The following is a 15,663-nucleotide window of genomic DNA, read 5'->3' on the forward strand; positions in this document are numbered from 1 at the left end:
GAAGAGCCTGGAGCTTAACTAAGCCTGGAATCCACATCGAGGATCTCTGCCCATGGTATATCCTCTCATATTTTACAATCCCATCCTAAGGGTGGAGCAGATATCATACTCCAGCTCACCCAAACTAACACTACTGTGAAATGAAGCCAAGAAGCTTTTTGAGCTCGAATGGAAAAAGTTCTTTAACTTTTCATCAAGATCTTTTTAAAAAATTTTTTATTATTTTAAATTTTTTTATTTTCTCTCTTTAATTGTGATCTGAGTGGTTCACGGACACTTACACATATTCATATTTGTTTCTTTTTTAATCATTTCTAGCATTTTTTTGAAGGCAATGATTTTGGATGGCTGTATCAGCAATTTGAGGTCTAGGATGTTTGATTAGTATATTTCTTTTTGGTTTTGTGTTCTTTTATTTTTATTTAATATAAATTTTCTCTCACTTTTGTTTCCCTTGACTGTCTTTTTCTCTTTTCTTCAGCTAATAGCCAACATTTATTGTTCTTTCAGTCTTCCTTTAATTTTTCACTTCTATTTTCTCTCCTCCTACCTCATAATCATCTGACATCACTTCTGTTTTCTCCCTATTCACCAGTCAAAATCATAAACCCTTTTGCAAACTTACTGTTTTTACTGTGGGCATTACCTGATCACATGATTTCTGTTTATTGCAACAATTAACATTGTAGATATCATAGCAGAAACTATTTTATTTAATGCTGTATGTTGTTTGCATTGGTTATTGTTATTATTTGTCACCCCCTAAATGATGAAGCATTGGAAACCTTCAGGGAAATTATAAGGCCACATAGGAGAAACTCTACTGCCTCAGATCCCTACTATTAGATGAGCAGACACACAAACAAAATGAAAAAACAAGAGAACAAATTTCCCCAAACAAAAATACTTCAGTAACAGAATTCATCAACATTACAGTGGAATAAATGTCAGAGAAGGAGTTTAAAATGTTCATAGTTAAACTGATATGTGAGATAAAAAACATATAAGGAGTGAAAGAGAGAATTTGGGAAGTGAACAATTACTTCAATAAAGACATAAATATTCTGGAAAAAAAATCAAAAAGAAATCCTTGAAATGAAGAAATCAATAAGTCAAGTTAAAAATTCCATGGAAACTATCACCAGCAGACTAGACAGCTTAGAAGATAAAGTTTCAGGCAATGAAGATAAAATATATAATGTAAAAATAAAGTTGACCATGGAGAAATGTTAACAGATGTTAAGAGACTATGAACAGAACTTCAGAGAAATATGGAAAAACATGAAAAGACTATAAGACTTATCAGGATAGATGAAGGTTCATTTTCCCAAAACTTAAGAATAAAATGAAAAATCAAATACAGGAAGCTTACAGGATCTCAAATATACAAAATTAAAACAGACCCACACCAAGCCAAGAAGAATGCCTAATGTACAGGTTATTTATGCCTAAAATAGGATAGAATTTTAAAAGCTACCAGAGAAAAATGACAGGTCACATTTAGATGGAAACAATCCAGATCTCAGCTGATCTCGCAACCCAGACATTCAAAGCTAGGAAGTCTTGGAATACTATAGACCAAGTTCTGAAAGAAAATGGATGTCAACCAAGAATACCATATAAACCAAAACTAAGCTACAGAATTGACAATGAAGTAAGACCTTCCATGATAAACAAAATTAAGAAAATTCACAACTACAAAGCCTACACTACAAATCATACCCAATAAAATATTTCATAAAGAAGAAATGAAAAATAAAAGTGAAAACCAGCAAAGGGGGGAACTACAGTAGAAGAATAGTCAATCAAAGGATAGACTAATTCAAACTATAAACCATAAATAAATCAAAATGACGAGGAATAAAAATATGTTCTCAATAATAAGATTGCATCAATCAAAAGACATTGACTAGTAGATTGGATTAAAAAGCAATATCCAACAGTATGTTGTCTCTAAGAGACTTACCTTACAGGCAAATATATCAAGGTAAAAGGATGGGAAAAAATATATCATTCACATGGATCTCAAACAAGCATGGGTTTCTATCCTCATATCAGTTAAAATGGATTCTTAACAAAATAAATCAGAAGGGACAAAGAAGGACATTTAATACTGCTTAAGGGAATTATATGTCAACAAGACATAAAAATTATAACTATTTATGCCCCAAACAATGGAGCATCTATATACAGCAAACAAGCACTTCTCAATTTCAAGAATAAAATAGATCACAACACAATAATACCAGGTGACTCTAACATGTTTTTCTTATCACTAGATTGATCCTACAAAGAAAAGCTAAATAAAGAAGCCTATAGAAATAAAAAACACAAATAATTTAGATTTTATAGACATATAAGGAATATTTCATCTATCAATGACTGAATACACTTTCTTCTCAGCAGCACATGGATACTTCTCTAAAATAGACCATATCTTAGGACACTAAGCAATGCAGAGCAAATACAAAAATATAGAGATAATATCTTATATTCTATCAGATAATAATGGAGTGAAATTAGAAATCAATGATAAAATTTAAAAAATAGAAGCTACTGAACCACCTGGAGACTGGATAATACTGTATTGAATAACCAGTAGATAGCAAAAGAATTCAAGGAAGAAATTTTTAAAATGCTCAGAGGTAAATGAGAATAGCAACACAACATATCAAAATCTCTCTGACACTATGAAGGCAATTCTAAAAGTTTATTCTATTCTATTCATCACAATTCATTCATTCATTAAAAGAAAAAAAGTAACCAAATAAATAACCTAACACCATGTCTCAAAGTCCTAGAAAAAGAAGAATGAAACATCACAAGCGGTAGAAGACAGGAAATAATTAAAATGAGAGTTGAAATCAATAAAAAAATAAAAAAATCAACCACACAAAAAGTTAGTTCTTTGAAAAAATAAATAAAATTGATAAACCTTTGGCCACATTAACTTAGAGAGAGGGAAAAAACCCTCAAGTTACTAAGCTTCATGATAAAAATGGAAATATCATCACAGATACTATTGAAATTCAGATGATAATAAAAATCTAATTGGAAAACTTATACTCCAGTAAAGTAGAAAATCTTGAAGATACAAACTAGTTTCTAGAGACATATGACTTACCCAAATTTAATCAGAAAAACATAGAATATTTTAAAAGGTCAATTTCAAGCAATGAAGTTAAAGACAGCATCAAAAGCCTACAAACTATAGCCTGAAACCAGAAGGATTGTCAGCTGAGTTCTACCAGACCTTCAAAGAAGAACTAACACCAATCCTCCTCAAATTATTCCATGAAGTAGAAAAGGAGGAAACACTTTCAAACCCATCTATGAAGCTAGCATTATCTCATACCAAAACTAGAAAAAGACACATCAAGAAAAGAAAACATCAGACCAATATTGTTCATGAACTTAAATGTAAAAATTCTTAATAAAATACTAGCAAATCACATAAAAAATGTTTAAAAAGATAGTGCATCATGATCAAGTGGAGATAATCCCAGGGATATAAGGTTGGTTCAACATACAGAAATAAATAAATGGAATTCCTACATCAATATAATTAAAGACAAGAATCACATGATTATTGAAATATGCAGGAAAAGCATTTGACAAAATATAGCATTCATTCATATCCAAAACACTAGAAAAACTAGGGATAGTAGGAACATACCTCAAGATTGTAAAAGCTATATATGTTAAATCCAAGGTCAACATCATTCTAAATGAAAAAAATATTGAAAGCATTTCCTCCAGGAACATGATAGGGATGCCCTCTTTTCCCACTTCTATTCAGCATAGTCCTGGAAACTCTAGCCAGAGCAATTAGGCAAAAGAAATAAATTAAAGGGATGCTCACAGATAAAAAAGAGCTCAAACTATCCCTATTTCCGATGACACAATTCTATGTTTAGAAGACCCAAAACTCAACCAGAAAACTTCTAGAACTCATAAATTCAGAAAAGTAGCAGGATATGAAATTACCACCCATAAGTCAATATCATTCCTATACACCAATGATGAACCAATGATGAACTTGAAAGAGAAATTAGGAAAACTCTCCCATTCACAATAGCCTTAAGGAAAAAAAAGTACTTAGGAGTCATTGTAGAAGACCTCTACAATGAAAACTACAGGACACTAAAGAAAGAAATTGAAGAAGATCTTAGAAGATAGAAAGATCTCCAATGTTCTTAGATAGGCAGAATTGATATTGTTTAAATGATCATATTACCAAAAGCCCTATACAGATTTGATGCGATTTCTATTAAGGTTCCAATGACATTCTTCATAGAAATAGAAAAAATTTGAACAACTAATAATAAAAAAAAGAAATAGAAAAAGTAGTCATGAAATCATTTGGCAAACTAAGAGACTCAGAATAGCCAAGCAACGCTTAGTAAGAAAAGTGAAGCAAGAGGCATCACAATACCAGACCTTAAATTATACTATACTGTGTGCCTCATGGGTACAACACCAAATCAGAACTATCCCAGGATGGTCCCTGCCTTAACAAGCCTTCAATCCTGTATTTGTGGTATCAGTCAGTACTTACTGATTCTTTAATTCTGTTCTCAAAAACAATCCACCAAAAAATTCTAAATACATTGTCGAATCACACTAGTTGTGTCTCCTCTATGTTGATGTGTACAGCTATCTTAACATATCAATCTTTAATCATGGTTTCTGTATTTGATGTCATGTTAAAAAAGATTACAAAATTATTCATTTATTTTCCTCCAGTTATATCTCTTTATTTTTATTTTTATTAACATGTTACTTATTCATTTGTATATTATATAAAAATTTACATTTTTCCTAACATTGAGTAATTATTGTTGTACCTCATTAAATGCTCAGCACTTTCTTCATCAATTAAAATCTTGTCTTTATTACACTTACTTTTATATGCTTTGACCTGTTAGGGATTTTCAAAGTAATTTAACTCTGCTAAGTTTCCATTTTATTAAAATAAAAGTATCACACTGTCTTAATTATAACTTGGTAGTATGTTTTAATACTTAGAAAACAGCAAGTTAACTTTATCACTGTTTTTTCAAAAATTTGCTTTTCCCAGGTTGTCTATTCTTCCATTTCACCAAATTCTTCCCAGAAATCTCTTAGGTGTTTTAAGCAAAATTGTATTAACTTCATAATTAGTTTGAGGACATTAACATCTATACAACATTTATTATTGTCATCCAGGAATATATAAATGGTCATTATTGCTACTCCTTCACTTTTTGTTTCCCAATATATCATCACTATTTTCGTATTCTACTTCATCCACATTTCCTGTAGTTTATTGGTAGCTATCCCATTATTTTTATAAATGGGATGTTTTTCTACATTCTTTCTATTTATTGCCATTATGGAAAAATAAACTAGTTTATACACACTTATCTTCAGTATGCCTCTTTAAAAGAAGTCATTACTCTAATGGCTTTTCAGTTTTCTCAGGATTTTTATTAAAGAAATATGTATTTTAAGGAAAAAATATCATTGTTTCCTAATAATTACAGTTTGGGGGAGTCAGCATAACAGTATTTAAGACTCATGTGTCAAACAACCTGAGTTCTGACTCAGCTCTGCTACTCTTTACCTGGCAACTTAGCTGCTTGCTTAGCTTCTCTAGGCCTCAGCTTTCTCTTGTGTAAAATGAGAATGACAGTAGTTTGTATCTCTAGGATTGTTTTGAGGATTATACTTGTAAGCACTTAGAGCAGTTCCTACTATATGTAATATAAACAAAAAAAATGTGTTTTTATTTAATTGTTCAGAATTTATAGAATCATGTAAACCACAGGTGATGAAATTGGTTGTGTAGTAAGTCTCTATTGTTTCTTTCTTTCCTTGGAATCAGTTATTTTTCATTGTAATGGCCTCTCTACATATTACTATATAGTATGTATATGTGTTAATTTTTTAAAAAATCATTGCATTTTATCAAATGTCAATTGGAATCAAATAAAAAGAATAGAGGTTTTATTCTCTAGCTGTATGAAATTATTTTAATAAATTTCTCACAACTTAGATACTTTCACCTTCCTAGAACAAACACCTTTGTTGTATTATTTTATTTTATTGATTTCTAATTTCTTTAATAATATTTCACTGATTTTTTTGTGATTTTTCCTTTTTTTGTGATACTTTTATTATTTATTTTTGGATCTTTGGAGGAGTTTTATAATATTATGCATTTTTAAAAATAAATCTGAAAAATATTATATCTCTGTCATAGAGGGCATTGAGTATAGGAACAATGTGTTCCTTACCAGTGCATCCTTTCACCAATCAATATAAATACCTGATGAAAGAAAAGATGCTTTATTCATTTAAACAGACAGCATTTTGGCTCCTGTCAAAGGTTCCTATCCAGGCTGGTCAAGGACATAGGTTTAAGCATCAGACAGAATTAGACTCAAATCCTAAATTCACCACCCACTAGCTAAATATGTGCATTTGGCAAGATACCCTTTAATCTCAGAGTAAATACATGCCTCCTTACCTTCCTCACAAATCTATCATAAAAATTAAGCAGGATTATGCTAGATGTCACCACACACTCAACCCACAATGCTGACCCAGTTAATTATTTTATACATTAGTTTTCATTTTTAATTAATGCAAAATTAATAGTTACATTTCTACTGGTTATTTTTATATGGAGATTATTTAGTATGGAGATTCTAGTGCTTTATGTGGTAATATGAACATGTTTGATAAAATATTTGTGAAAATGACTTCATTATAAAAAGAAAAACTCAGGTAAAGCATCTAATTCTTAAACTTAGATACACTGACATATTAAAAATTTGACATTAAAATAAAATGCTCTGATGACACATGGAAATGGCCCCTTTGCCAAGGTCTAAGCAAAGTCACAGTGGGCTAACAGGAAAGGAGTATGCTAGTGTAAGAAAATCAGGCAAGAAGGCTGGGAATATAGGTCAGTTGGTAAAATGCTTGCCTCCGTGCACAAGGCCTTGGGTTCAATCCCCAAAACCACCACCAAAAAAAAAAAAAAAAAAAAACAGACACTGAGACTGGACCACATGGAATGAAGCCACTCTGTCCTGTTCTCCTGGAACTCTGTCCTCATAGGAATCAGAATGGGAGGAGGATGCTGGAGCCTGCACCAGGCCTGCTTGATCTGTTCTCAGGATCTGTCATCTAAACTGCAGTGGGGGAGCCAGCCTCCCATTCTGGGTGGAAGAACAAAGGCAGCACTAAGGGATTAGCCTGGCCTCAGAGCAAATTCTACCAATCTGATAGAACTTTGGTGAAACACTAATAACCTGAAAAACGAACTTGGTGTAATTGTTAAGACATACCAAATAGAGGGTGTGTGTTTGTGTGTGTGTGTGTGTGTGTGTGTGTGTGTGTGTGTGTTTCTCAAAAAGGTATTACTTTGAGGATTATATCTACCAGTGTTAGTATCGTCAAGAAAATTTACTTGTACACACTGATTATAGATTTATTACTATGATCTCTGAGGAGACTAGTTATAAGCAACGAGTTTATAAGAACTGAAGGTAAATTGTGAATTTCTCTCCTGTGTAAAGACTGTAATTTTTTAAAACATTATTTTGATTAAACAGCTGCCTCTACTGAGAACAATTTAAATAGGCAAAACAAAGAATGGAAATATGAAACCAAGTTCAGTTTCTCTACTAATCGCTGGTTCATAGCTGAGACAGAAATGTGTGTCTTGGGTTCTGAGTATGTATTATCTGCTATGAATTTGTTGATTAAACTATATTGATAGGTTTTCCAAAATGAAGACATATCACCCTACCTTTCCTATGCTGTCCTCAAGCTTTATAGCAAAAAGACTTTTTCAGGGACACCCTGAGTACTAGGACTGATGGAACAAAAGGTGTACCCACCTCTATCTTTTCTGACCAAAGTGGACTCAATAATTTTTGGTTTCCTGCTTTCCCCAGATTTATCTTGATTGAGTCCCTTTCTCAGTATATCATGATCCCTGAAGAAAACAAAGTGGGAAAAACAGGTTTATTAAGATAAACCTCTTTAGTTCCTTGTCTTACAGAAAAGAACAAGTGGTTCCCTTGGTCTAAAACAACTAATGTAATGATCAAATGCCACACAATTCTAAAAATATTCATTGTCATTTTTTCATTTCTCATCCCAATATTTTTTCTTTTCTACTTCTCTGGGAACAGAAGGTTCCTGAGTAAGAGCGCCATACTCCCTTATAAATGAGGAATATGTTTCTTTTTATTATTTTGTTTCATTGAAACCCACCAATCTGAGCAAATTTTCTTGTAAACAGATTCACTAGATGAATGAGAGATTTCCCCAATATGTGACTGAAAAAGTGCCATAACTCTGCAGCAGTTCAGCTCTGAATTTCAGTACCAAAGAACAAGGACACTGTTTTTCCCAATCACATGACATAGTGATTTCGATTCTTGGAGAGAAAACAAACACAATAAAATCCAGTGCACATCAATTGCCTCTGTATCAAAATTTGGATATTTGTAGCTGACCCACTTATATGTTTTTGTTCTTCATATTCTTTTAGATATTTCTGTATTAAATGTCCTCATTTAAAAACTAATAATATGGAAAAATCTAGTTATTTCTTTTCCATATATACTTTTTCAGTTTGTTTGTTTTGGTACCAGAGGCACTTCACCACTGAGACACATCCCCAGCCCATTTTTAATTTATTTTGAGACAGGGTCTCCTCGCTAAGTTGCTGAGGCTGGCTTTGAACTTGTGATCCTCCTGCCTCAACCTCTGGAGCTGCTAGGATTACAGGCATGTGCCACTGCACCTCGCCCATTTCTATAAAGACTTTTGATAGACGTAGCTACAACTAATCACCAAATAAATAAGAGCCCCTTTCACTCAGGCAGCCTACATATTTGAGAAGATGCATAGTAAATACTTAGCTGTCTAAGATGAGAAAGCTGTGATTTTTATTTTGTTGTTTGTTTCATTTTATGGAGATCATCTGTTCATTTTACCCCTAAATGCAGTGCTGGTAATGTCAATATTCCTCTGCTTATATGTGCTGTCTAACTTTACTTGGGTTCTTCAGAGCAGGCGAATCTAGTGTTATGTATTTGGGGATTTGTGCTTTCGTCAGTTTTCTCACCCTTCTTTCTTTCTAATAAGCCATCAAATTCTGCTGTCCAGGCTAATTGTGTCCATTCCGCAGCCCACTCTTTCAATTCCATTCACACAGATACCATCTAGACTGACCCTCCCTACCCATCCTTCCCCCATCCCATCAAGGCTCATAATTAGAGATTATGACATTCATCTCTATATTCCCTAGTCTGAGACAGTCACCTTCCAATCCAGCTTCTGCAGACCATTCAAATAAATACAGTAACTGAAATTTTAATTTGTTTGAAATCCAACAATTATATATAGTGATATATATAATTCACTCAGACTCTCAAATAAGTTATTCTTTTTTTTCCCAAAATGTCAAGAGCCTTATGTCAGATACTATTTTAAGTGTGCTTCTCATATTATTTATGGCTTTCAAGTGAGCCAATAATTAAAAAAAATCCTAAGGGCTTGTAACACAGGTGCTGGGACATGGAACAAGTGCAGGTTCCAGTTCATCCATTTATCAGCCTTTGATTTTGAGGCGTCATCTCCTTTCCTGTCAGTAAATGATAGAATCTTGCTCATCAAGTGGCCATGGCAATATTTATCCTACCTATCTCCAGGTTGCTCTGGGTTTCAAACATCACATACAATAAGTAGTGAATATCCAGTTATTGCTTTTCCTGAAGAGCAACAAAATAAAAACTTGCTTCTCTTGTTTAATACTAAGTTAGTCTGGGAGCCTAGAAAGGCATCTGCTCATCATAAACCAAAATCTTATTATTCCTTCTAGGAAGGTGATGTTTTGGCTTCCAAAGAAAAAAATACCCAAAGCAGTATACTCTAACATATTTGAATTTCCAAGACACCCTGAATCTGAAAAGGACATAACAAATACCATATGATCTCACTCAAACATGGAATCAAAAAAGTTGAACTCATAGAAACCAAGGATAGAATGACAGTTACCAGAGGTTAGGAAGAGTAGGGGAAGACAGACGGACAATGGGTGCAGTAAGAGAGGTGGAATAAATTCTGGTATTCTACTGCACAGAGGGTGGCCATACCTAACAAAAATGATTTTTATTTTTTTTTAAAGCTAGTAGAGAAGATGTGGAAGATTATTACTAAAAATGCTTAAGTTAGAGAGGCTAATTACCCTAATTTGGCTATTATAACATGTATATACATCTCAAACATCACTTTGGACCTTATGAGTATGTACAGTTCATTATGCGTCAATTCAAAATAAAATTTTAAAAGACAAAAAAAGAAAGGGTTCAAACTGTGACAAACCTAAATTTACTGAACTTTACATTTAATTAAAACAACTCAGCTGTCTTTGTTGGCACAAGTATTAATGCCATCTCCTTAAAGTCTCTAGAATATGGACTGCAGACATAACTGGACACGTTCAAAAAAAAATATGTACCTATTCTCGGTCATTGTGATGTAGATTTTTAACTGAAGAAATATAGAGTGTGTCCAGGTGCCATGACACATGCCTGTAATCCCAGCAGCTAGGGAGGCTGAGGCAAGGAGGATGGTGAGTTCAAAGCCAGCCTCAGCAAAAGTGAGGTGCTAAGCAAATAAGTGAGTCTCTGTCTCTAAATAAAATATAAAATAGGGTTAGGGAAGTGGCTCAGTGGTAGAGTACTCCTGAGATCAATCCCCAGTATCCCCCACCAAAAAAATAAATAAATAAATAGAAAAGAAATGTAGAGTGTGCAGCATAGGTGTTTATTGTGCTTCTAAAGAAGTAATGAAAGATATCAACTTGAATAGCATTTCATATATAATTAGTACTAGGACCTCAGCTCAAGGACGTTTTTATTTTAGACTTAAAAAAATAAAATGCTGCCAATTCATTTTTCCCTCCCTTCAATTCCTGGTCCTTCATGAGCATTCTAGCCTGCTAGTTTCCAGGTAATTTTATATGGCTTTTGAGTGATCAATGATTGAAATAAATGAAACTAATTGTCCTCTCTCTTTATATCTCTATGGCTTTATATCACTTGATAGTTAACCAACAAGGTATTAAAGACCATAAACTGAAAAGGAAAAGATAAGCCATATCTATGTAACATTAATTTCATCATTAGCAATTCTTTTGTTGTTGTCATCCTTGTTGTTTTTATGCATGACAGTAGAATATAATTTGACATATTTATACAAACATGGAATACATCCTATTCTTATTAGGATCCCAGTCTTCAGGTCATACATGATGTAGAGATTCACTGTGGTATATTCATATATAAGAAAGTTATGTCAAATTTATTCCACTGTCATTCCTATTCTTATTTCTGTCCCCCCTTTTTTAATTATAGATAAATGCCTGCAACAAAACTTACCATTTTTAAGGACACAGTTCAATATTGCTAAGTATATTCATATTATTGTGCAACTTATCTCCAGAAACTTTTTTATATTGCAAAGCTGAAACTCTATACCCATTAAAGAACCACCTCTATGCCCCTGCTCCAACCCCCAGTAACCACCATTCTACTTTGTTTTTCATGAATATGACCACTGTAGATATTTCATGTAGGTGAAATCATACAGTATTTGTCTTTTTGTGACAGGCTGATTTCATTTGGCATAATATCCTCAAAGTTTTTCCATGTTGCAACACATGTCAAAATTTCATTTTTAAAAGGTTGATAATACTGCAAGGTATACACCACAATTTGTTTAGCCATTTGTCCATCAATGTACACTTGAATTGCTTGCACATTATGGCTATTGTGAATAATGATACTATTAACATGAATATACAAATATCTTTTCAAAACCCTGCTTTCAAATCTCTTGGATCTATGCCCAGAAGGGGAATTGCTGGATCATGTGATAAAATTACCTTTTTTAAAAAAACTAAACTTTCTATTTTAGAGTAGTTTCAGATTTATGGGAAAAAAACTTGAAGATAGCATAATAAGATTCTATATAATTTCACATCTAATTTCCCCTACTATAAATATCTTACATTAGTATCGTACATTTGTCACGGTTTGTGAATGAACATTATGTCAACTAAAATCTATACATTATATTGCTTTAGTTTTTGACATTCTAGAATCTTATTTGGGATACTACATTATACCTAATTATCATGTCTCCTTTTTGCTTTGACAGTTTTTAGACTTTCCTTGTTTTTGATGATCTTGACAGTTTTGAAAAGTACTGACCAAGTATTTTGTAGGATGTCCTTCATTTGGCATTGTCTGACACTTTTCTTATGATAAACCTGGGGATGAGGGATTTCAGGAGGAAGACAACAGAGGATACATATATCAGATCAAGGTTACCATATTAATTGCATCATATTTTCACATCAAATCAAAGGTACCTAATATCAACATGACATCACTGTTGATGTTGACCTTGCTAAGAAAGTATTAATCGGGTTCTCCACTGTAAAGTTGCTATGCTGCTACCCCATCATCTTTCCACTATACTTTTTAGAAAGAAGTCTTTATGTGTAGACCTAAACAAAGGAATAGAGTGTTATTTTCAACTTCATTGAGAGTGGAATATTTATATACTTATTTGAATTTCTGAACAAGAGATTTTTCTCCTTTCCTATTTATTTGTTTATACAGCTCATTGTCTATAAAAGCTTGAAATCACAGATATTTTATACTTTGGATTATAATCCAGTAGCACATTATTATGTTATTCAAATTGTTCCCAATTTGGCCATTGAGGACTCTTTCAGTTGGCTCCTGAGTACTTTTCCTATCAATGCAACATGTTGCATTATGAATCAACACACAATATTTCTACACAGTATATGGTCCTATCTGGGTAATACAGCAGAAGAAAGATTTTTCCTGGCACAATAGAAGAGGGAGAGCATGATGAGGCAAGTGTAAAGGATGCTGGACTGTGCACCTGATGCCCTCTTTCAGATTGAGTCACTCATTTTCCCAGCTGATAATAGTGTTGGTGGCTTATGAACCTTAAGCACTGCACTCAGACAAAAAGAGGTCATATGCAGCTAAGAGTCATCATGGGATGCAAAACAAAACAAAACAAAACAAAAAAAACCTTGCCCTGTGCCACCATCTCCACTTGGACTGATTCTAAGGATGTATCCCAGCTGTTGAGCTCTTCATAGAATCAGCTTTCCCCTTTATCCATGACTGTTTTCCTGGACACACATCTGGCACTAGGTATCCTCAAATAAGAGATGTAAGGTGGGAATAAGCACAATGTATACAAGCAATTTAAAGAAATAATTTAAATTGTGAAAAATGTGATTAATCAGATCTGTCTAGGTTGTAAAAAAAATCCTATAAACCAGGCATAAATAGCTAAGATTGATAAGAAATAAGTCTGAGGATATAGTCCAATAAAGCATGACGTATTCATAGGAAGAAATAGTATCTAATCATAAGAAAACAGAAATTCAGTAGCTAAAATTTATGCTATCTATGGATATGCAAGGCATGTACGTTATTTTATTAAACCTGCACTACAACTATTAAGATCGCCACTTAAATAATAGAATTAAATCTCACAAATCTTCAGCAATTTGAATTACAGATAGGAAGAAGCTCATTGAAGGGATTCAACCTTTGCTCCGTATTAGTCTTCAGTTCTATGCTATTCAACTCACTGAGAAGTCTTGAAGAATACATAATCATGGGGCATGGAAAATTTCTCATAAAATATTAAATAAAATGTCTAGACTGGATACATTCTATATAATTACAATTTCCTTTTTAAAAAGTACCTGTTAATCCCACACATAACAAAATATTGTAAGATTTAAGTAGAATCATTGTATGTTTTTAATTATTTTATTTTCTGTTTTACAAATCAAATCATTTTCTAATCAAATAGAAATTAATGATATTCTATAAAAAGAAGCATTAGTTTTTAATGACTATGATCATGATAATGTCTTAGGATGTTGGACAACTCTCTGCAAGACCAAAAGAAATTAAATAAGAGCCAGTAGGGATGTGTTGGATCATATGTTAAAATTTGAGATTTAAAGTTCACAAATGAGAAAGCTATTTAAAAAATATTTACCAGACTCAATTGTTGATATAGGTAAAGGGGAACAAAGAGTCAAATATGCCCCAGGAATAATTTGAAAGCACATCCAGAAAAAAACAGCATTCAGGGATAATTAGCAATGAAAGCTGAAAGGGACATGATGAGTTCAAATTAAGACATTCAAGATCAGTGTGTCTGATTTCACTAAAAAGAGCTTTTCCAATAAGCAGATGGAAATATACTCAATTGATTGAATACAGGGAAGTAAATGAGGGAATAAGTCTAAAAAGAGATATATTTGAACTCATGCATTTCAACATGCCAATGAAAGTATTGAAATTAAGTACAGAAAGAGCAGAGCAGAATGCTAGGAATAAAGTTTACAGATGTTAAAATTTGATGAGATGAATGTTAAGTAGTTTAGAGAGTTGGATTTTTTTCTTGATGTTGCACAGGTGCAATCAGGTAAAGAAAAACAACTTTCAATGAAATATATAATTTGTATTTGCAAGTTATTGTCCCATGTTAAGGATCTGTAAGTTTATGAACTTACTGATTCACCAAAAAACAATACTTACTTAGTGCCTCCCATGCATCAGACCTTGTAAAAGATGTTATAAGCTGTGCTAGTTTTGGTCCCAAACTAGGCTAGCAACAAATACCAAAAGAATAGCTCAACTAGGCCACCAAAAAAAAAAAAATTAAAAACCATCCTGCTCCAGATGCCTAGAGTGCACATTTACTTTTGTTTCCCTTATCAGACACTTGGCCATCCCTAAAAGGCCCAAATGCTGCCTCTTTTGTGAAACTTTGGGAATTCCTGCAGCTTGGATTAGTCAAATCCTTGCCCCTAAATCACTTTTTCAATAACTCTCTGTTGCTTTATATTACAACTGTCTGAACAATGCAACCTGTGAGAAATATTTTATTTCTATATCTCCAGGATTTAGACCACATACTACAGGCATTTAGTAAGTGAATATTATATGGAAAATTCATATATATCTTTACTTGTATTAGCAAAAGGCATATCACACTTTAAAGTGAAGAGGCTTTGCAAATGGGTCTTTTATATTCATTTTTGTTCTATGTAGTTTCAAAAGGATAAATTTATGCAGTCATAAACATTTGGAAAATTCAAGTATGTTCACTTATGAGACTTTGAAAGAAAATTATTATTATTTTATTCATATTTCCTTATTTGTTTCTAAATTTCCCCTCATTGACCTTTCTGCTTTTTCTCCTATTATAAAAGATTGATTTTCACAGCTGTAATGGGTTTTAAATTAAACCTGGCAACATTTTTAAAAGCTTGCATAGCTATCATATCACATAAAAATTGGAAAACCCTGCGTCATTCATTCACTCATAAGTAAATACAATAATGTCTACCATGTGGTAGATACCACAAAGAAAATTTAGACCTATTTTACTCTATAGCTAGACTGTTGATTAAAAATATACACAATGATCAAATTCCAAATTTTATCTAAGTGCCATACCTCTAAATTGCCTTAAAAAAAAAAGTACTAAAAGCCTTAGTAGCTGAAGAATGAATTGAGA

At 32.7% G+C, this 15,663-nt stretch overlaps 1 protein-coding gene across 4 annotated transcripts in view; it reads right to left on the reverse strand.

The window, feature by feature from the left end:
- Nucleotides 1–15,663, reverse strand: part of Pkib (cAMP-dependent protein kinase inhibitor beta) — a 106,023-nt gene that overhangs the window by 73,626 nt on the left and 16,734 nt on the right. The window contains exon 2 of one of the 4 annotated variants that reach the window (XM_021720382.3): nt 7,893–7,990. The exons of the other annotated variants lie outside the window; for them this stretch is intronic. The gene's annotated coding sequence lies outside the window, so the exon portion shown is untranslated. The remainder of the gene's footprint in view (nt 1–7,892; nt 7,991–15,663) is intronic. 4 annotated transcript variants of the gene reach the window in all.

The sequence above is a fragment of the Ictidomys tridecemlineatus genome, chromosome 8 (assembly GCF_052094955.1).
Source record: "Ictidomys tridecemlineatus isolate mIctTri1 chromosome 8, mIctTri1.hap1, whole genome shotgun sequence".
Taxonomy (NCBI): Eukaryota; Metazoa; Chordata; class Mammalia; order Rodentia; family Sciuridae; genus Ictidomys; species Ictidomys tridecemlineatus.